This window comes from Syngnathus typhle, linkage group LG8 (assembly GCF_033458585.1).
Source record: "Syngnathus typhle isolate RoL2023-S1 ecotype Sweden linkage group LG8, RoL_Styp_1.0, whole genome shotgun sequence".
NCBI lineage: Eukaryota > Metazoa > Chordata > Actinopteri > Syngnathiformes > Syngnathidae > Syngnathus > Syngnathus typhle.
The window spans coordinates 13,163,866-13,186,182 of NC_083745.1; the positions used below are offsets into that span (position 1 = coordinate 13,163,866).

General features: G+C 40.3%; 6 non-coding genes and 3 pseudogenes across 6 annotated transcripts; 8 read left to right on the forward strand and 1 right to left on the reverse strand.

Moving 5' to 3' along the window:
• The first annotated feature begins 4,105 nt into the window (after positions 1-4,105).
• Positions 4,106-4,224, forward strand: LOC133159177 (5S ribosomal RNA). Its single transcript, XR_009715664.1, has one exon. It is a non-coding gene; the product is annotated as a 5S ribosomal RNA (ribosomal RNA).
• Positions 4,225-4,513: 289 nt separating this feature from the next.
• LOC133159160 (5S ribosomal RNA) lies at positions 4,514-4,632 on the forward strand (annotated as a pseudogene).
• Positions 4,633-4,829: 197 nt separating this feature from the next.
• LOC133159072 (5S ribosomal RNA) lies at positions 4,830-4,948 on the forward strand. The gene has a single exon (XR_009715580.1). It is a non-coding gene; the product is annotated as a 5S ribosomal RNA (ribosomal RNA).
• A 489-nt stretch (positions 4,949-5,437) lies between these two features.
• Positions 5,438-5,546, forward strand: LOC133159183 (5S ribosomal RNA; annotated as a pseudogene).
• A 185-nt stretch (positions 5,547-5,731) lies between these two features.
• LOC133159015 (5S ribosomal RNA) lies at positions 5,732-5,850 on the forward strand. Its single transcript, XR_009715525.1, has one exon. It is a non-coding gene; the product is annotated as a 5S ribosomal RNA (ribosomal RNA).
• Positions 5,851-6,231: 381 nt separating this feature from the next.
• LOC133159026 (5S ribosomal RNA) lies at positions 6,232-6,350 on the forward strand. Its single transcript, XR_009715536.1, has one exon. It is a non-coding gene; the product is annotated as a 5S ribosomal RNA (ribosomal RNA).
• Positions 6,351-6,651: 301 nt separating this feature from the next.
• Positions 6,652-6,770, forward strand: LOC133159029 (5S ribosomal RNA). Its single transcript, XR_009715539.1, has one exon. It is a non-coding gene; the product is annotated as a 5S ribosomal RNA (ribosomal RNA).
• Positions 6,771-7,401: 631 nt separating this feature from the next.
• On the forward strand, positions 7,402-7,520 carry LOC133159028 (5S ribosomal RNA). Its single transcript, XR_009715538.1, has one exon. It is a non-coding gene; the product is annotated as a 5S ribosomal RNA (ribosomal RNA).
• Positions 7,521-20,040: 12,520 nt separating this feature from the next.
• On the reverse strand, positions 20,041-20,803 carry LOC133158425 (DNA (cytosine-5)-methyltransferase 3B-like; annotated as a pseudogene).
• Positions 20,804-22,317: the final 1,514 nt, after the last annotated feature.

Genomic DNA, 22,317 nt, shown 5'->3' on the forward strand with positions numbered 1-22,317 from the left:
AACCTATTTTAGCAGATGCACTGATCGTTTGGCATTTTTAATTTTGTTGTACATGTGACAATGACAATAAAGATCTATTTACCCATCTGTGTAACCAATAAAGTTGTGACGCTATGCCCAAACAGCTTTTTTTTTACTCCACCACGCATAAAAGCGAGTGGAGACGCCAAGCTGCCCTTGTTACAGCAAACCTGAAGACAGAGGTAAGTGGTTTCTCAGGTATCTCCCCTCCAACTTCAAATTTATAATAATAATAATACAGACTGATAAATTATTCAAGCGACCACCTGCCAGTGTTTGCAGTGATCCAGGACTGTACAAAGAAAAAAAAGGATGCTATAACTTTTAAAATGTGTAGAATGAACTCTGGTAATTCATTTAACTCATTCAAAAATGACCTTTTAACTGACTTTTTGACTGGTAAAAGGTATGTGGGTGATGTAAATGAAGCCTACAACACATTCATGGCCATTATATCCGAACTTTATGACAAAAATTGTCCTCTTGTAAAGAAAGCAGTTAAACTAAATTCAGTGGAAAAACCATGGCTGACAAAGGGAATCTTAAGTGCTTGCAAGAAGAAAAACCTACTATACAAAGATTTATTAAAGATAAGAACAAAGGAAGCTGAATTAAAATATAAGATCTATAAAATCAAATTGATTAAAATAATGAGAATCAGTAAAAGGGACTACTATAGCAAGATACTGGAGGAAAACAAGAGTAATACAATAATAACATGGAAAGTGTTAAATGAGGTTATTAAAAACAGAACTGGAAAGCCAGGATATCCTTCTTACTACATAACTATGAATGAGCTTACTATGATTGCAGAGGAGTTCAATGATTACTATGTTGGTATTGGGCCTACTTTGGCAGAGGAAGTAGCAAAAAAAGGGAGTACAAGTGACCTACTTAAGGATGTACCCATAGCCGAGCGTATGGTTGTAATGGGAACGAATGAGAAGGAAATAATAGAAATTGTTAGAGAATTTAAAAGGTAAAAAGTCAACCGACTGTAACGGGATAGATGTCCCTTGTTAAAAGTATCATTGAATGTGTAGTGAAACCCCTTACACATATCTGCAACCAATCTCTGACAAATGGTGTTTTTCCAAGTGAAATGAGTAACTGCTAAAATTATCCCGATATATAAAGCTGGGTACAAATTATAGGCCAATATCTCTACTCCCACAATTCTCTAAAATATTAGAAAAAATATTTTATAAAAGGCTTGATGATTTTATTACAAAACAAAATATTCTGTGTGACCAACAGTATGGATTTCGGAAAAATAGGACCACCACACTAGCTTTGTTAGATTTTGTAGCTTAAATAACAACAGCTATTGAAAATAGACTGTTGTAGGTGTTTTCTTGGAGCTTAAGAAAGCTTTTGATACTGTAAATTATTAAATACTGTTAACAAAACTTGAAAGATATGGGATACAAGGTATGTCACTCACTTGGTTAAACAGTTATTTATCAAACAGGACTCAATATGTGCAACTTATGGACTGTAAATCAAAACTAAAACAGGTAAAGTGTGGTGTTCCTCAGGGCTCGATATTAGACCCCTTGTTATTTATTTTGTATGTCAATGATATATGCAAGGTCTCCAGGTTACTCAAGGCTGTACTTTTTGCAGATGACACAAACCTGCTTTGCAGTGGGGAGGACCTGGATCAACTAATGGATACTGTGGGTATTGAAATGGAAAAATTACAGAGTTGGTTTGACACAAAAACTAACACTAAATTTAAGTAAAAAAAGTATTATATTTGGAAACCGTCCGACCAACAGACAAAATTCTTACAATAAAAAATATAGAAATAGAAAGAGTAAATGAAGTAAAGTTTCTTGGAGTGCTTATAGATAATAAATTAAGTTGGAAACCACGTATAATGTATATCAAATCAAACATTTCAAAATCACTAGCAGTATTATATAAATCAGTCATTATATTCCTTGTACTGCTCCTTCATACTCCCATACATTATGTACTGTGTGGCGGTGTGGGGCAATACATACAAAACAAACACAGATCCAATCTTCATTCTTCAAAAAAAAGAAATAAGGACAAAATATTGACGGGATACCGTAACATGCTGTGAAGTTGTTGAAGTTGCTTTTGTATTTATCTAAAGAAATAATAATTATATATATATATATATATATATATATATATAAAAAAAATTCCCCTCTCACCCTCCGCGGGTGGTCTCCCACTCCAAGCTCGGGTCCTCTACCAGAGGCCTGGGAGCTTGAGGGTTCTGCGCAGTATTTTGGCTGTTCCTAGCACTGCACAGAGAGGAGTCAACATCAACTGCCCAAGTAATTGGGTACACAGCTCCAAGAGAATATGCAAGCCTGAACAAGTCAGCAACTGACCTGAAAAATAAGATCATGACTCGAATGAACAGCGGCCAACCCCGACGCCAACTACAAAGGCTAAGAGAAGCACCACCAGAAGATCTGGTTGAAAATCTGAATGCAGCACTGAGAGCAATCCCTACAACCACCATCACTGAAACCAATGAGTTGATATACACTTCAGCAACAGTGATCCTGGAGATGCTTGGTTACAAGAACAATATCAAGCATGAGATACAAAACCCACCATGGAAAACAAGGTTGGAGGCTAAGATCAAGACAGTGCGGAGAGACGTGAGCCAACTATCGGAGATCCAGAAAGGTGCAATGAAGAAACCAGCACCCAAGAAGTACAGCCAGATGAACGTACCTGAAGCACTGGAGACTGCCAAACAGAGGCTCCTAGCCCTGTCCAGCCGCCTAAAGAGATACACAAGAGAAAGTGAAGCCAGGCGAATATATATATATATATATATATATATATATATATATATATATATATATATATATATATATATATATATATATATATATATATATATATATATATATATATATATATAAAATTCCCCTCTCACCCTCCGCGGGTGGTCTCCCACTCCAAGCTCGGGTCCTCTACCAGAGGCCTGGGAGCTTGAGGGTTCTGCGCAGTATTTTGGCTGTTCCTAGCACTGCACTCTTCTGGACTGAGATGTCTGATGTTGTTCCTGGAATCTGCTGTAGCCACTCCTCCAGTTTGGGGGTCACTGCCCCAAGTGCCCCAATGACCACGGGCACCACCGAGGCCTTCACTTTCCAGGCCTTCTCAAGCGCTTCTTTGAGGCCCTGGTATTTCTCTAGCTTCTCAAGTTCTTTTTTCCTGATGTTGCCATCGCTTGGTATTGCTACATCCACTACAACGGCCTTCTTCTGCTGTTTGTCCACCACCACAATGTCCGGTTGGTTCGCCATCACCATCTTGTCAGTCTGGATCTGGAAGTCCCACAGGATCTTGGCTCGCCCGTTCTCTGCCACCTTAGGGGGTGCTTCCCACTTTGAACTTGGGGCTTCCAGTCCATACTCTGCACAGATGTTCCTGTACACTATGCCAGCCACTTGGTTATGACGTTCCATGTATGCTTTCCCTGCTAGCATCTTACACCCTACTGTTATGTGCTGGACTGTCTCAGGGGCCTCTTTGCACAGCCTACACCTTGGGTCTTGTCTGGTGTGGTAGATCTTGGCCTCTATTGCTCTGGTGTTCAGAGCCTGTTCCTGTGCAGCCATGATGAGTGCCTCTGTGCTGTCCTTCAGTCCAGCTTTTTCCAGCCATTGGTAGGATCTCTTGATGTCAGCCACTTCACTTATCTGCCGATGGTACATCCCATGTAGGGGTTTGTCCTCCCATGATGGTGTCTCTAGCCACTCTTCCTCTGTCTGCCATTGTCTGAGACATTCACTGAGCACGTCATCCTTTCGGGCCTTTTCCTTGATGTACTCATGGATCTTGGCTGTTTCATCCCGAACAGTGGCTCTCACACTCAGTAGTCCTCGGCCTCCTTCTTTACGGCTAGTGTACAGTCTCAGGGTGCTGGACTTAGGGTGGAACCCTCCGTGCATGGTTAGGAGCTTCCGTGTCTTGACATCTGTGGTTTGCGTCTCTTCCTTTGGCCAGCTTATTATTCCTGCAGGGTATCTATAAGTACTTACTTTACTATGTATCTATAATTTGCATGATTTTGAGAATGATCACGGCTTACGGCCATACTACCCTGAGAACGCCCGATCTCGTCCGATCTCGGAAGCTAAGCAGGGTCGGGCCTGTTTAGTACTTGGATGGGAGACCGCCTGGGAATACCAGGTGCCGTAAGCTTTATTTATTTATTTATTTATTTATTTATTTATTTATTTATTTATTTATTTATTTATTTATTTATTTATTTATTTATTTATTTATTTATTTATTTATTTATTTATTTATTTATTTATTTATTTATTTATTTATTTATTTACTTACTTACAACACCCATTACGTATGGCATTCGGAAACTGCAAGCCAAGTTTAAACTCCGACATTGAAATTATAACCCGAGTTTCCAACCTATATAGTGGCGTCATCCGTAGCATTATATATAAAATGCACGATTTTGAGAGTGATCACGGTTTACGGCCATACTACCCTGAGAACTCCCGATTTCGTCCGATCTCGGAAGCTAAGCAGGGTCGACCCTGGTTAGTACTTGAATGGGAGACCGTCTGGGAATACCGGGTGCTGTAAGCTTTATTTATTTATTTATTTATTTATCTATTTATTTATTTATTTATTTATTTATTTATTTATTTATTTATTTATTTATTTATTTATTTATTTATTTACTTACTTACTTACTTACTTACTTACTTACTTACTTACTTACTTAATATATGTACTTACTTTACTATGTATCTATAAAATGCATGATTTTGAGAATGATCACGGCTTACGGCCATACTACCCTGAGAACGCCCGATCTCGTCCGATCTCGGAAGCTAAGCAGGGTCGGGCCTGGATAGTACTTGGATGGGAGACCGCCTGGGAATACCAGGTGCTGTAAGCTTTATTTATTTATTTACTTACTTACTTACTTACTTACTTACTCATTTATTTATTTATTTATTTATTTATTTATTTATTTATTTATTTATTTATTTATTTATTTATTTATTTATTTATCTTTTTATTTATTTATTTCCCCCCCACTTCAATTGTTAAAGCAAATTTTGACAACACCCATTACGTATGGTATTCGGAAACTGCAAGCCGAGTTTAAACTCCGACATTGAAATTATAACCCGAGTTTCCAACCTATATTGTGTGGCGTCATCCGAAGCATTGTAGTTCACGTCTTTTACCGCTAGAGAGCAGACTATGTACAGTGAATAAAGAGGCTGGCTCCCTGTGAACTCAAAGCAGCAGTTTTTCTTTGTAAAAGAAACCAAAACAACACAAAAGCTGTCAATAACTTTTCATGATAACCATGTTTCCATGAAACGCCCTTTCAGGGGCGATTGTATCTATAGAATGCATGATTTTGAGAATGATATCGGCTTACGGCCATACTACCCTGAGAACGCCCGATCTCGGAAGCTAAGCAGGGTCGGGCCTGGTTAGTACTTGGATGGGAGACCGCCTGGGAATACCAGGTGCTTTAAGCTTTATTTATTTATTTATTTATTTATTTATTTACTTACTTACTTACTTACAACACCCATTACGTATGGCATTCGGAAACTGCAACCCGAGTTTAAACTCCGACATTGAAATTATAACCCGAGTTTCCAACCTAGTGGCGTCATCCGTAGCATTATATATAAAATTTACGATTTTGAGTGCGATCACGGCTTACGGCCATACTACCCTGAGAACGCCCGATCTCGTCCGATCTCGGAAGCTAAGCAGGGTCGGGCCTGGTTAGTACTTGGATGGGAGACCGCCTGGGAATACCAGGTGCTGTAAGCTTTATTTATTTATTTATTTATTTATTTATTTATTTATTTATTTATTTATTTACTTACTTACTTACTTACTTACTTACTTACTTACTTACTTACTTACTCATTTATTTATTTATTTATTTATTTATTTATTTATTTATTTATTTATTTATTTATTTATTTATTTATTTATTTATTTATTTATTTATTTATTTATTTATTTATTTATTTTCCCCCCACTTCAATTGTTAAAGCAAATTTTGACAACACCCATTACGTATGGCATTCGGAAACTGCAACCCGAGTTTAAACTCCGACATTGAAATTATAACCCGAGTTTCCAACCTATATAGTGGCGTCATCCGTAGCATTATATATAAAATTTACGATTTTGAGTGTGATCACGGCTTACGGCCATACTACCCTGAGAACGCCCGATCTCGTCCGATCTCGGAAGCTAAGCAGGGTCGGGCCTGGTTAGTACTTGGATGGGAGACCGCCTGGGAATACCAGGTGCTGTAAGCTTTATTTATTTATTTATTTATTTATTTATTTATTTATTTATTTATTTATTTATTTATTTACTTACTTACTTACTTACTCATTTATTTATTTATTTATTTATTTATTTATTTATTTATTTATTTATTTTCCCCCCACTTCAATTGTTAAAGCAAATTTTGACAACACCCATTACGTATGGCATTCGGAAACTGCAACCCGAGTTTAAACTCCGACATTGAAATTATAACCCGAGTTTCCAACCTATATAGTGGCGTCATCCGTAGCATTATATATAAAATGCACGATTTTGAGTGTGATCACGGCTTACGGCCATACTACCCTGAGAACGCCCGATCTCGTCCGATCTCGGAAGCTAAGCACAGTCGGGCCTGGTTAGTACTTGGATGGGAGACCGCCTGGGAATACCAGGTGCTGTAAGCTTTATTTATTTATTTATTTATTTATTTATTTATTTATTTATTTATTTATTTATTTATTTATTTATTTATTTATTTACTTATTTACTTACTTACTTATTTACTTATTTACTTACTTACTTACTTACTTACTTACTTACTTACTTACTTACTTACTTACTTACTTACTTACTTACTTACTTACTTACTTACTTACTTACTTACTTACTTACTTACTTACTTACTTACAACACCCATTACGTATGGCATTCGGAAACTGCAAACCGAGTTTAAACTCCGACATTGAAATTATAACCCGAGTTTCCAACCTATATTGTGTGGCGTCATCCGTAGCATTGTAGTTCACGTCTTTTACCGCTAGAGAGCAGACTATGTACAGTGAATAAAGAGGCTGGCTCCCTGTGAACTCAAAGCAGCAGTTTTTATTTGTAAAAGAAACCAAAACAACACATTGCGCTTACATGTAGGGTTTTTCCACTTTTCATGACATATACAGCAAAATGCAGGTCGTAATGGCAAATTTGTGCTACCACATAAAAAGCTGTCAATAACTTTTCATGATAACCATGTTTCCATGAAACGCCCTTTCAGGGGCGATTGTATCTATAGAATGCATGATTTTGAGAATGATCACGGCTTACGGCCATACTACCCTGATAACGCCCGATCTCGTCCGATCTCGGAGGCTAAGCAGGGTCGGGCCTGGTTAGTACTTGGATGGGAGACCGCCTGGGAATACCAGGTTCTGTAAGCTTTATTTATTTGTTCACTTACTTACATTTATTTATTTATTTATTTATTTATTTATTTATTTATTTATTTATTTATTTATTTATTTATTTATTTATTTATTTATTTATTTATTTATTTATTTTCCCCCACTTCAATTGTTAAAGCAAATTTTGACAACACCCATTACGTATGGCATTCGGAAACTGCAAGCCGAGTTTAAACTCGGACATTGAAATTATAACCCGAGTTTCCAACCTATATTGTGTGGCCTCATCCGTAGCATTGTAGTTCACGTCTTTTACCGCTCGTGTAAGTCTGCAATACATTGATAATGGCAAAGCGCTTCGTAAATTAAATGCATGCTCCCTCACCCGTCCCTGGCTCTTCTGCGCCTGCGCACCAGCAGAGCTTGTTTCCGGTTAGCGCGAAAATACTAATCTATAGACGTGACCTCCAACTGCCCAAATTTTCAAGTTTAACAAACAATGAGCATCTTGAATTACTTCGCCCTGAAGGGTAAGTTTTAATTCCAAAATATTACAGTAGATTTTTTTCTACAATTCCCAAAATATGAGCCCTGTGGACCTGAGATGGGGTGTTGTGTGGGTGTGGGTGTTTTGGGTGTGGGGGTGAGGGTTGGATCATGGGGTGGGGGTTTTGGTTGGGTTTTGGTGGTTTTTGGGGGTGGGGGTGGCAGTGGGGGTGGGGGTGGGGTGGCTCCGTCATTGAAGCAGGACGGAGCGGGTTTCTTCGGCACAGGTACGATGGTGGCAGCTTTGACACACGACGGGACGATGGCCTGCTGCAGGGAAGTGTTAAAGATGTCTGTGAAGACATCCGTCAGCTCACCAGCGCAGTCCTTCAGCGCTCGACCCGGGATGTTGTCAGGGCCCGCCGCCTTACGGATGTTGTTAGCGGCAAGCGCCCTCCTCACGCTGTCGGCAGAGAGGCACAGGGGTAGCTCCTGTGAAGTTACTGGAATATAATATATTGAGGAAGTCTGCTGTATGTGACTGCTTAGTTTCAAGCAAATTAATATTATAGTCACCAAGTAGGACACATTCAACTCTACAGCCACGGGGGATAAGTTTCTGAGCAGTTTTCAGCACCAAGTTAGCAAAATGGTCATAATTTGTGCTAACCGGTATTATATTCTTGATCTTCTCTTCCAGCTCGTTGGTGAATCTTTCCCAGTCTGCTTTCTTGTAGTTGTAGCGCCTTTTGAAGGGCACGATGATTGGGACTAATGCCGCGTTGATTTGGATCCCGATGGGATCCAAATGGGTCCAAATTGGCTTGATGGAATAGGGTCCACCACAGTCTTTTTACACAGTCTAGCGATGTTATTTGTGACCATGGTGAGATCTCGATTATAGCCCCGTTTCCAGCGAGCACTAAGGAACGAGTGTGGTAGCTTGGGGTCATGGATAATACTTAGTTTGTTGGCCTCTATCCATTCCTCAACTGCTTCTCCATCCTTGTTCATTTCAGGGTAGCCATACTGGATACTGTGGCTGTTGAAGTCACCAATAATGATCTGTGGTTTGTTGTGTATTTTGGGGATTGGCTGGGGGAATATGAAGTCTACAGGTGGTGGTTTATGGACAGATGTGTCAGGCTTGGAACAGGGAGAGGACTCGAATGCAGAGTTCCAACAAAAGGTGTTCTATTCTCTCAAGCAGAAGACAGCACAAAAAACAAAAGCGCCTCAAGATGAGGGACAAAAGGCAAAAACCAAAAGCGCCTCAAAATGAGGGAAAAAGGCTGGAGACAGCAAACAAAAAGGTGCCTCAAAATGAGGGAAATACTATGGCAAAAAAACGAACTAAACAAAAACACAGAGCTCAGGCTGGGCAAAAGGTATCTTCTATCTATGATCTCTCAGGGGATTTCTGTCACTTACGTGAGCGCTAGTGTTCATGACTGGGCAAGATGCACTGGCACAAGACAAGGGGAAGACGCAGGCTATATACACACACAGAAGGCCAACGACACAGGTGCACACAATTGGGATCAGGGAAGTCAAGTGGCCTGACGCGCAGAGGAAGGACCCATGAACTGAAACGAGAGGAGAGTTACCAAAATAAAACAGGAAGTGACAATACGAAGGACAGGACAAGACAAAAAACGGCCCACAAAACAAGACAGCATGACAAGATGTTACTACAGCATTGCTTAGCTCGACAGATAGGACTTCGATATCATGGTCATCTGACATGTCTATGTCTTCTATAGCTAAACCTGTTTTTACAAATATGGCACTGCTGTACTGCCTGTGAGCAGGGCTGTGGACTCGGTTCGGACTCGGTCATTTTTGCCGGACTCGGACTTGGTGCTGATTTTGACCGAGTCCACCGAGTCCGACAATAAAAAAGAGGCAAGACGCAGCCAGAGAGTGTCAAGTTACAGTCAATGCGGTAGGAGTTGGAAGAAGCAGTAAAAACTCCACCAAACTCGTCGTAATGACCCGTGATATGTGTTATATCCTTACTATTGTAGTGTATTATTATTATGATATCATGCAATGTTCATCTCACTAGTAAGCCTAAGTATGACCAGGGCATGTTCAGGTCAGGTTCGTGCGGGATTGTTTGAGGCTTGGTCCAGGAAGGTAGACTCGTTGGCGCCAGACACATCTGGCTTCCATTAACAACTGCTAAGATACACATGATGTAGAGATGAGGAGGCAACTGCGGGGTCATAGGTCAGCCAACAGCCCCATCTGCGCGCTCCCGCGTGGAGGGAAGCGCAAGGGTATAAGGTTTAGGACGAGAGTAGAAAAAGGGACTCGACATCTTGGCTAGGGCGCGAGACACTTCTCTCTGACATCAGTTGAATAAAATCTTTCCCCAATCAGCCATGTGTGACTGAAGTTTTCCTTCCCCAAGCCAGCCACTTTTTCACCATCTTGTTTGGAAGACCAGCTGACCATCGAAGAGAATTCACCACACTATTTTCCAGGTTCTTAGATAGCAAGAATAGGTCGGACAACGACGTGAATGATAACTGCTTTATTCCTTACTCACAGTGCATTCACAGGGCGTACCACAACAACACAGAATGCCCATCCCACTTCCGGGGTTTTTCTACTACGGAATTTGAGTTAGCCCAAAATACACAACATCTCTTCCCCTCTTACAATGAACGTGCTATATGCATGAACAACATAGTCTTATGCACCTATAACTTGACATCTTCAAGATCTATCAATAACTACCATTAAACAATTATCATATACGGTCCAGACAATTATGACAATAATATTTCCATGAAACCTTAACTTTGGGTGAGGGTGGACTACCTCGAATTATACCGAACTATAGCGAAAAACCGATGTCGTACGGCGTCGTACGGCGTCAGCACTGTTGTTTTCAATCAAAACATGAAGAACTCACGTTTGCGTCAGTCATTTTTAATTTTTATAAAGGATTATTCTCATTTTATCTCTTTAAATTCATCCGCGTTCTGCCATTGAAGCGGGGTGCATTCAAAGACTAGTCGTACAGACGGAAACGTTTTGTGATCAAATCTTTCATAACGAGAATGATTTGAGTGAATTGATTTGAATGAATAATTAGGAAATTTCAGTTCTGAAGGCTCCTTTTGTCCCAAGCAAAGTGACAGATGGCTGGGAGGGGGGATACAAATTGTAAAATCAATTCACTCAAATCATTCTCGTTATGAAAATTTTGATCACAAAACGTGTGTGGCTTTTTCTTAAATGAACACGTTTGACATTGCTATTGTGTCAGCTTTTAATTATATTGCGCTGTCATGTTAAAGCAAATTAATAAATGCAACAATATTCATTTGCTTTGAAAATACCTGAGTAATAAGATAAAATGGATAGATGGATGAATGATAATCACAATTAAGTCTCCTTTGTAATATTTACTCCTTGTAGCCTGTACCCAAAAAGAGGAGTTTCTTTTTCTTCATCGAGGTTGATGCAAAGAGCTCACGTAATTATATTTTGCGTTTTGGTGAAGTGAGTGAGTGTTCCGTCTGTACGACTGGTCTTTGAATGCACCCCGCTCCAATGGCAGTACGCGGATGAATTTAAAGACATCAAATGAGAATAATCCTTTATAAAAATTAAAATTGACTGACGCAAACGTGAGTTCTTCATGTTTTTATTGAAAACAACATAGTGCTGACGCGGTACGACATGGATTTTTCGCTTTCCAAATAAGGGGTCGTCACTAATTATTTGTGTTTAGATAAATGTCTGAGGTATAATGGTGTAATTAATGATTAAAACTTGAAAGTATCTGTTTATTGTATTCGTTTATATGTTTAATAAGGACAAAGCCATCACAAAACTGTTGTAATTATTTAGATTTTGATCTAAATTAGCCTTGAATAAAGACTAAGCAGTCACATGAATTAACAGAAAAAATGGACAGCCGGACTCGCACTCGGACTCAGACTCATGGTCAAGAGGCCGGACTCTGACTCGGACTCGGTGCAAAAATCCGACCGAGTCCACAGCCCTGCCTGTGAGGTCGTTCAATGGTCAGGACCATTCCTGGTATGGTGGGGTGATTATTTTCACTTCCTCTGTGCGTCTCTTGCAAGCAGAGCACGTCACAGTGTTGTCTGCTGCATAGCTCGGCTAAGAGTGTTCGTTTTGCAGAGGAGAACCCTTCGATGTTCACAGATAGGATAGTCAATGCTGGTCGTGAGGAGGTTCCTCGTTTCCAAGGTCAACCTTTATGTCTAACTCCAGGCATGATGTTGTTTTCTGTTCTGTAGCTTTTTGGCTTGTAGTTTTCGGCGTAGGTTGTAGCGTAGCTTGTAGCGTAGCTTGTAGCTGCGTTGTAGCTGCGTTGTAGCTTGTAACTTTTGCTTGTAATGGTGAAAGGATTAGCAGTATCTAGTCGATCTAGTTGATCTCGTCAATACTCCCGGGGCCGCAACGTGGACGCTCCTTTCATGACCCCCAAACCTCATTGAATAAAGTACATAAGCAGACAAGTACATTCACATATTAAATCAATAAAAGAAACATTTTACGCATATAATTATACCTACACACCAAATCAATAAAGACATAACTAGACATTTTTTATAGGGGGTAATGACAAAGGTTTTTATAACTTTATGATCTGATATGTATTTCTGAGCACTTTGAAATAACAAATGTTTTTTGATATATTGCCTGAATAGCTTAAATGACCCTCAAGGAACTGTTTAATGCATGCCTGATGATTTTCTAAATCACGAACACTGCCAAAGTCGTCCAAAAATGTTCAGTACTTGATTATATCTTATGTTTTGACTAATGGTAGACGCCAGTTTTCGATTACCGTTTTTTTCCGTGTATAGTGCGCAAAATTTAACTAATTTATTGTCCTAAAATCTGGGGTGCGTATTATACATGGGTACAAAAAAAAAAAAAATTAAAATTTTTATTTTTTTTATTTTTTATTTTTATTTTTTAAAGAAAGTCATGGTACAACAAAACCAACAACAGGACTGACCGACAAATTCGTGGAACAAAAAGACAGGGTGACATTACCAAAGACAGGAACAGAATGACAGTAACACATGCAATGATCCAACGGTGAGCGAGGGGCAGACAGGACTTAAATACAAAACACGTTACATTGATTGAGGTGACACGGGAAGAGAGGGGCGGCGCGAACAGAAACTATGGCAACCTAGACACATAGCAAAACTGGGGACGAGACATGACAAATCTCCCCCGAAATAAAACTCACCTTTCTTCTTGTTTGTTGTCAATCGCGCATCGCATTCAGCCATCCTGCCCAACACACTTAGTCAAAAAAAATCCATAATTGACGACACATCGTTTGATGCGATGGTGCAATCCTTGATGGTGTGTTATTGTCAAATATTGTTTGTTTTTAATCTCCATCGCGGACCGGACGTCATACGGAGGCCGCCATTACAGATGCGCAGAACGTATGCGCAAGAAACGTCAGCTATATTAAGAGCGAGATATGTTTCCTTCCTATTAGTTTCAATTCACAGTTCAATTAGCAGTTTCAATCAGCAAATAACAAAATGCGTATTACAGGTAATATTTTATTTCACAACACTTTGCCTTGTTCCTTTCGTCTCTGCTGTTCATTTCAAACACGCTCCATACGACCGCAATGCTCTTGTATCAGACGCTCGCTCGATCACCTGCTAATTTGCTGTCTGTCACAATGTACCCTACACAAATCCGAAACATTTGTTGCGGCTCCGAGTCACGACGAGGGGCAAGTTTTGGTTTCCAAGGGTGTTTTTATTCCTCTTCAACGTCTCTCCCATACAGAGCCGCCTCTTTCCCGTGCGCGCACGGAGCGCGGTGGTGCGTTTACGGGCAGTCGGAGAAATCAACGCCAACAAAAAAAATTACATCCAGCCTAGTTAAGACCATACCAAAGACTATGAAAATGGGACCCATTGCCTCCCTGCGTGTATGACGATCATTGGGACTTAAAAAGAAAAAAAAAAAAAATTCTTTTTTTTAAAAAATTCATAAAAATTGGGTGCGTATTATACATGGGTACAAGCTTTTTTCCAGCATCAGCATGCCATTCTTAGGGTGCGTACTATACATGGGGGCGCACTATACACGGAAAAAAACGGTACTACTGAAGGCTCTGGACAGAGGGAAATATTTTGCCTAACAAAGAAAAGATATGGTTGGAAGCATGATTAAACTAAGAATATGATGATGTAAGCAAGTACATGAGTATCAAAAGAACAAACAAACATGGTCAGGGAACATTAGTAAATTGATGATCTCACAGCCAAAAGCTCACGTAATTACGTACAAAATGACAAAATTGATAGAATGATGAATGAGCGGTGTACGACAGTGGGCGAAGTGGATGTATGTGCAGGAATGGTTTACAGGAAGAACACTAGGAGATAAAAACCGGTAGAGGTGCCAGAGGGAGACAACCAAGAACCCGGCCAAAGATGATCGTCAAGGCTGAAAGACGGAAAGGCCCCCATACACATCGAATCGCCCATAATCAGCACCCAACCCCACGGGACCAGCTCTCACCAAATCAGCACCTACTCCCATGGAGTCAAACTCTCCTGCGAACTTGCCACACCCCCTGACTCATCACCCATCAAACTCGGCCCACACTGGCATATGCGACTGAATATAAGCTGAGCAAAGAAAGAACCTTGAACGTTGCCTTTTCTGAATGGAGACTTTCTGCTCTTGAGAATGGTCGCACGAAAGGCCCAGCGCTGTATTGTACTTTCCTGAAAACAGAGCTTTCTTAACAAGAATTGTGATTGAACTCAACCAACCTGTGTCAGTCTAAATTTTGTTTCGGTGTCTTAGCCTTTTCCTAAAACTGAAGAAATAAAACGAGCACACGGTGAGTAAATTGGATAACAGGTGATTGGCTATGGCTTTTGCCATGAGGCGCGGATGGCCCGCTTCCCAAATTGTGGACCAAAAATCCAACACTATCTTAAAGAAATGTGAATGCCAGAGCCGGAATTGAATCTGCAAGCTCTGCACTGTGAGGCGGATGTGCTAACCAGTTGACCAATGTGCTACCCGATTTGAAGTCATTTAGCTAAATTTCCCTGCTTTCTGCTCAGGTTTTAAGGGGTATTGTTCCCTTTTTGTTTTATTTAAAGTTAAAGGACATGGGTTGAAAATTGGGATATTTGAAAATCGTGTCTTTTAAGATGTGTGGACCAGGGACATGCGGTCAGAGGTGGCAAGGGAGGCTATGCCTCCCCTGGTATCATGAAAAGGGGAAAAACAAATTCAATTGTTATAGTCATTTTCCTTTAAATTTCAATAGTTTTGTTTCATTTTTAACCAACATCGCTAAATTTTTATAGTTATTTTAAAACCAAAAACGATTTGCTCGGAGGAGCCAACGTCCTGTCTAGCCTCCTCTGAGGATTGGGTAATCACACGAATGGCTATGTTGATATGCTATGCAGTTAGACTGAACTGCTCTCTGTCTTCATGTCGCTGTTTAAGTGTTCAAATACTGTGGCTATATTAATTAATTTCCGTAGTTAAGCTGGTGTATATAATATCTTGTGTTTTTCGTCATCTGTCTGTTACATTGTGTTTCTTTAGATGAACAAAACGGCTTTGAAAAGAGATCTTACGGAGGCTACGAAAAAAGTTTCTCCAGCCTTATGACAGAGGGTGCTAGTGATCCCGGGATGTAGAATAAGAGATCTCCAGTTCAAATTTACAGTGAACAACTGAGGAACAGTCGTCCATTTGTTTTGTTTTACATTTGTTTTTTTCCCCTCTGTTTTTACATTTCGTTATACAATACACATATCCAAATGATTTTCAACTACCGTTTTTTTCCGTGTATAGTGCGCAAAATTTTCTACCTATTGCACAATTTCCCACTTACCAAAAACATCACATCTTTTATTTTGAAATTCACACCCAATTCCCTTTTCCCTTCTCATTTCGACATTTTTCAACCGATTCAACCCATTCCAACTTTCAACTGTTCATTTTTCTACCTATTCCACAACTTACCAAAAATTGCACATATTTTATTTTGAAATTCACACCCAATTCCCTTTTCCCTTCTCATTTCTACATTTTTCAACCGATTCAACCATTCCAACTTTCAACTGTTCATCATTTTTCTACCTATTCCACAACTTCCCACTTACCAAATACTTCACATCTTTTATTTTGAAATTCACACCCAATTCTCCAATATTTGCTTTTTCCCTTCTCATTTCTACATTTTTCAACCGATTCAACTAGTTTCAACATCATTCTGCAGCATTCCTTCAATATTTATTCAACTTCTTCACCTTCACACGCAATTTCTTCAGGAATTGCAAATTCTAGTTATTAGTGTGAAGGTGAAGACCTTCACACTATTGTTATTCTACAACATTTTGCGCTAGCTTTCCGTTAGCTTTCTTTGGTGCTTAACTAGCTCCACATACTTCACCCGATTCACTCCGTTCCACTTTCCACTTATTCCAAATATTCATGGCATAGGTGCTTACATTTTTTTCGTTCAAAAATTTTCCGTTTCCGCAAAATTCACAAATTAAAAAAAAAAAAAAACTCGTAAAAATCGGGTGCGTATTATACATGGGTACAGGCTTTTTTCCAGCATCAGCATGCCATTTTAGGGTGCGTATTATACATGGGGGCGCACTACACACGGAAAAAAACGGTATGGATTTTCGGTCGAAGCAGGAGGTCATCAGTAAACGAAGACCAACTCCAGCGTTAAAAGGTTTCGGACAACGGGACTTCGGAACGGAGTGGTACGCACAATCGAAAACAAGTTTTTGATTTCATGTGCTTTATTGAGTGTTCTTATGTGTGGAGACTGCTGATATGAGACTTTAATTAAAATGGTTCAAATAAATAATGAATGAGCCACACTATAGATGCGTTCCCCAACCTTTTTTGTGACACAATTAGGAGCCGGCCAAGGTGCCTCCCCAGTCATGAACCTCACCGCACGTCACTGGTGTGGACATAAGCGTTGGCGTTCATCATGGCAGCATTATTTTGAGTTCTACGAGGGCAGTGTGTCTTATTTAAGACCCTAGCTGCCAGTGATCATGCAAATCTGTCCCACTGAGGTATTTTGAATGCTGTTTTATCTGCAGATTTCTTACCTATTGCACTTTAATTTCCATGTTGAAACTTGAATTCTTTAATGGAATTGTTTGTATCCTACTGTTTTGGATTGTTTCCCAAAAGCTTTTTTTTTTGCACAAAGTAGTACTGCTTTGGCAGTTGCTGCTTGTTGTTGTTACAGTACAATAATTTGTAAACCTATCCTCTGTTACGACAATATTTTGTGGCAGTGTATGATCTGATTGGTGGTGATCCCTGATTGGTGCCCCTCATACCCAGCCAGCCCATCAGTGCAGGGGGGAGTGGCTTCATCAGTGATTGGTTTCAGATGTGCCACCAGGTGCACTAATTGAACCTCCTATTTAGAAAGGACTCTACATTCGGGGTGGCTGTTTGTATCATGCGAATTGTGTTGAAGAGTCAATCGGTCACCATAATTGTTTGGGTGTGTTTGTGCTGGTGTTCGTATATAGTACTTTGTGTCAGGGAAAACTTTCTTAACACAATAAAGGATTCAAGCCTAATGGTGCAAAAATGAATTTTAAGACCTGAAGCATTTCAGAAAAATGTGTAAAGAAGTTGTGATTCATGTCTTGATGTTGTATGCTCATTAGGGACACCTATTTCCAGCAATTGTGTGGAAATCTTAAATAGTAGAAAAAAGAACAGGTTAATGGCGCCCGTGCTGCAGCGATTGCTTTTATGGCAGACAGTGTTTCCCTACGCTCATCTAGAATAAAAATGCCTTCTTTGCTCTTACTTGTCCGCAAAGAGCCGCACACGCATTCACACAGGCAACTCAGTTACAGGCCATTCCATTTTAACAATGGCCAGCCTTTTTGTCTGCTTTTTGAAGCCTTTACAATATCATAAGTTTCTTTAGTCTTAACATTATTGACAAAATTTCATGACAATTTTGTTCCTTCATTTGAGCTTTTTCTGATGTCATTGATGTTGATAGAGATTTAGAAAAAAAATAGATCATAAAAACACGTCACATCCCGAACCCAAACTTGCATGAGTGGGGAATTCAGTTGAATTCTGTCAAAATGTGAATTATGCTGGTGAAAATATACATACATTGCTGTGGGAATATTGAAACTATGTCCCTAGGTAAATTGAATGACCTTGTCATGCATGTAGATCATTCCTTGAACGATTACATATATACATTGTTTATCACAGGCAATGAGAGCCTCTCAAAGAATCTAATTCACCCTTTGCATCGATCATTCAGTATATACTACCTACCTGAATTGGACCTTCCAGAGATTCACTTTACACATTGCCGCAAATTTGTCCTAAAAGTTGGGCTTCGTTGCATTGTTGATACTTATGACAAATAATACAGTCAAATATTTAAGTGGCACGAAGAGCTATGCTTTCAAACAACAAACCCTAACTCTTCCCAATGAAAAGTGAAACTGCACCCCATCCAACCCCAAACTTTGGCAGAAATCAATGTCGGCAAATAAACCGCATTGGCAAAATAAAATGTTTATTTACATATGTCAGCCACTTCACCCTGTGAATACACTAGTTTTAATTTTAGTCCATCACGTGGTATAGTTGGCGGCTCAGCGAAGGTCTTGCTCCACACACTACACTTAATACTTTTTTCTTCCCCCTCCCCATCGCCAAACTTGACCTCCTTTTCTTCGATCCTCAGTCCAATCGGCAGCAATTTTAGCGTTGACTTGCAGACCTAGTTAATAAAAACACAATTAAGTTTGCTGAGGTGAAAACTGAGAACAATTATAACTCAAAGGACACAAATAAGTCTATAAAGTTAAAAGTCAATTCATCAGTCAAACCACATGCAATTACTAATTCACAGGGTGTCCATTCAGCCCTTCCATTATCTGTACCATTTTGTCACCGCCAGGGGCCGTTCACAGCCGCGCTGGTCACAATTCAACAGCCTTTCTCGTGAAGTTGTGAAATTTGAACGAGATTGTATGGAAAGCTGGCATTCGTAGTATTATACTCATTTATTAAAAAAAAAACCTAAAGTGATGACATTCCTTTTCCGTTTTACAGCCTTTTCTTTACTCACGGATACCTTTTTGAATATTGGGCCATGTTGAGAGACAGGCCGAATTCATTGGTCACGGCATTAAGGTGAGTGAAGGTGTAGAATGCCTCAACCTTGATCGGGGTCAAGTTCGCCTCCCTCCACACCGCCACTCTTACGACGGCTTCGTTCTGCAATAGTTTAAAATCAAATATTAAGTATGCATGCGTGAAGTGCAATAACAGTAAATCGACAGGTTGCTTATTTGTTTTATGTATACGATGCTCAATGGCACCACCGAGCCCCCCGTACCATTCTGCTTGGCTGTTTCTAAGTTGGAACAAACAGACATAGGATTGTGTTATCCTGCAATATTTAATGCAACAAAAAACATTTGTATTTTTAGTAGTTCTAAATAGATATTTAACATGCATGTGCGCGTGAAGTAAACTTACATTTTTGACGTGTCTCTCAATGTTTACCAGCCCCTCAGGAGGTTTTTTTTATCACCTCGCTGAAAGACATTTGCCACGACGGGGGGAAAATGAGGTTGAGTGCCTTAGCCCTTAAGGCATCGCTGCAGTCCACCTCCGCCCCCATGTATATTTTGCTGCTGTTCTGACACCGGAGCACGTTGGGGTTTCCCGCCTCCGCCATGAAATGGGCGAAAACGTAACTGTTGCGCTCTGTGACTTGGCTACACAGATTACTGAAAAGAGTCATCTTGAAGGAGGTCGTACCATCACAGAGGGAAACAGTTACGTTCTCATAGTGCCCATCCATTTCACAGCTCGACGCACCCGACTTCCACCCTTTGGCCCGAATGTCTCTCCGCATCCTCACCACTTGCGCTTTAATAACTTTTCTGTTCATTCTGAAAGAGAAAGTGCCAAAAGATATTGATCAGGAATTTATCGGATTATTTTTTTTTGTATATACATTTCCATTTCATTCCAAAATGTGGTAGAATTCAAGGAAGAGCCTGTGCGGGGCAGTCACACAGGATTGACAGTCACAAACAGGATTGCACTTCAGGAATCTGCAGATGTCCGTATTGTCTCTGCTCGACATGAACACTACATTTTCAAAGAGCCAGAAGAAAGGCCGGTCGTCCCCCTCCGACTTCAGCAGCGTCAAAATGTGGTAGAATTCAAGGAAGTGCCATCAAACAATGCTTTCCGTAGGGGATTGACCATGAAGAGGTCGTTGCAGGGACTTCCTCCAATCAGCAGGTCAAAAGGGCCCCATTCAGCGAGGTGTTTCCTTGTGATGGTGCAGACAACGCTGACGTATTCAATCTTGCCAGCGTGCTCTGTCAAACTCACCGCAATGGAATCTCACAAATCTGTGACGCAATGTAGCGTTATACCTTGAAGCCAAGGTCCTTGAGCCCCAGGTATCCTGTTGCAATACCGTCAAAGAGCGACAGAACCTTCAAGGGCTTGTGTCTATCTGCAGCGATGGCCGGGTAATCTGTATGAGGCTCAAACTCCATGGCGCTGTCGTTGGCAAAGAAGTATTGGACCTTCACGCTCCAGTGTGGCCTGAGTTTGAGCTTTCCCTCGCACTGTGTTGGCTGGCAAATGTTGCGGCTCCACGGATCAATATCTTTCAGCTCACAAAAGGTTACCTCTCCCACACACTCTTTACAGAAACATGACCTCTGACTCGCCACAGTACACGGTGCCGTACGACTGGTAGCCATCTTCATCGTAGCAATGCAGTGTTTCTGTGAAATCTTTCTTGCATTTGAAACAATGACCACCTTCAAAGACTGGGTGCTGCAACAACCACATCAGGCGACCCGCAAGCCAAACAACAATCTTCGATTTTTGTGCCTTTTGTCTCGAAGCCTCTCAATTAAAGTGTCCCTTCTGAAAGTGTAGTTGCAGTGGCTTGGTCGACTCCTAAAAGCATGTTTCCTTTTCACAGAAGGCTGGTAGTCAGTGTTAGCAGAGTTATTTAAATAAAATTAGTCCTACTGCGGAGACAGAGAAAACGACGACTCACTTTGGTTTGCCAGTGCCCAATTAACACATTGGTAATTGGAGAGGGAGAGAAAACAAACTCCAGCCGAATCGGCCACTACAGGTTAGTTAAAGGCCATGTCATAGAAATGTCTTTAAAGCGTCTTAAATGTTTCTACTGAGGTAGCAGTCCTAATATCCATTAGTAGGGCATTCCAAAGCTCTGGAGCCCGAATACAAAATGCTCTAGAGCCTGCAGACAGTTTCTTGGCCCTCGGTGTCGCTAAAAGCGTAGCGTTTTGTGAACGAAGGTTACGAGACGGAACATAAGAAACAATTAGGTCGGCGAGATATGAAGGCGCTAAACTATGGAGTGATTTATAGGTAAATAGAAGAACCTTGAAGTCACATCTTAAATGGACCGGGAGCCAATGTAAGTTGGATAATATTGGGATAATGTGATCAAATTTTCTTGCCCGTGAGAGCAGCCTTGCAGCAGCCATTTGTACTAACTGTAGACTTTTGATGCAGCATTAAGGAAGACCAGAGAATAGTACATTACAGTAGACCAGGCGCGACGTGACGAATGCATGTATAATAGTTTCCGCATCACCGGTCGAGAGGATCGGACGAATCTTTTCAATATTACGAAGTTGAAAAAACGCAATTCTGGTTATATTCTTAATGTGCTTTTGAAAGGAGAGAGTTTGGTCAAATATTACCCCGAGATTAGTTAAGGTATCTCTCTGAGTGATAGTACGGTTATCTATAGTTATAGCGGTTTCCTTGAATAAGTGTTGATAACGAGTTGGACCAATTACCGTTTTTTATTGTCCTAAAATCCGGGGTGCGCATTATACATGGGTACAAAAAAAAAAAAAAAAAAAAAAAATTTATTTTTTTAATTTTTTTTTTTTTTTTTAAGTCCCAATGATCGTCACACACGCAGGGAGGCAATGGGTCCCATTTTTATAGTCTTTGGTATGGTCTTAACTAGGCTGGATGTAATTTTTTTTTGTTGGCGTTGATTTCTCCGACTGCCCATAAACGCACCACCGCGCTTCGTGCGCGCACGGGACAGCAAACGAGCAGGTGATCGAGCAAGCGTCTGATACGAGAGCATTGCGGTCGCATGGAGCGTGTTTGAAGTGAACAGCAGAGAAGAAAGGCAAAGTGTTGTGAAATAAAATGCACAGAACGGATGCGCAAGACACGTCAGCTATATAAAGAGCGAGAGTTGTTTTCTTCCTATTAGTTT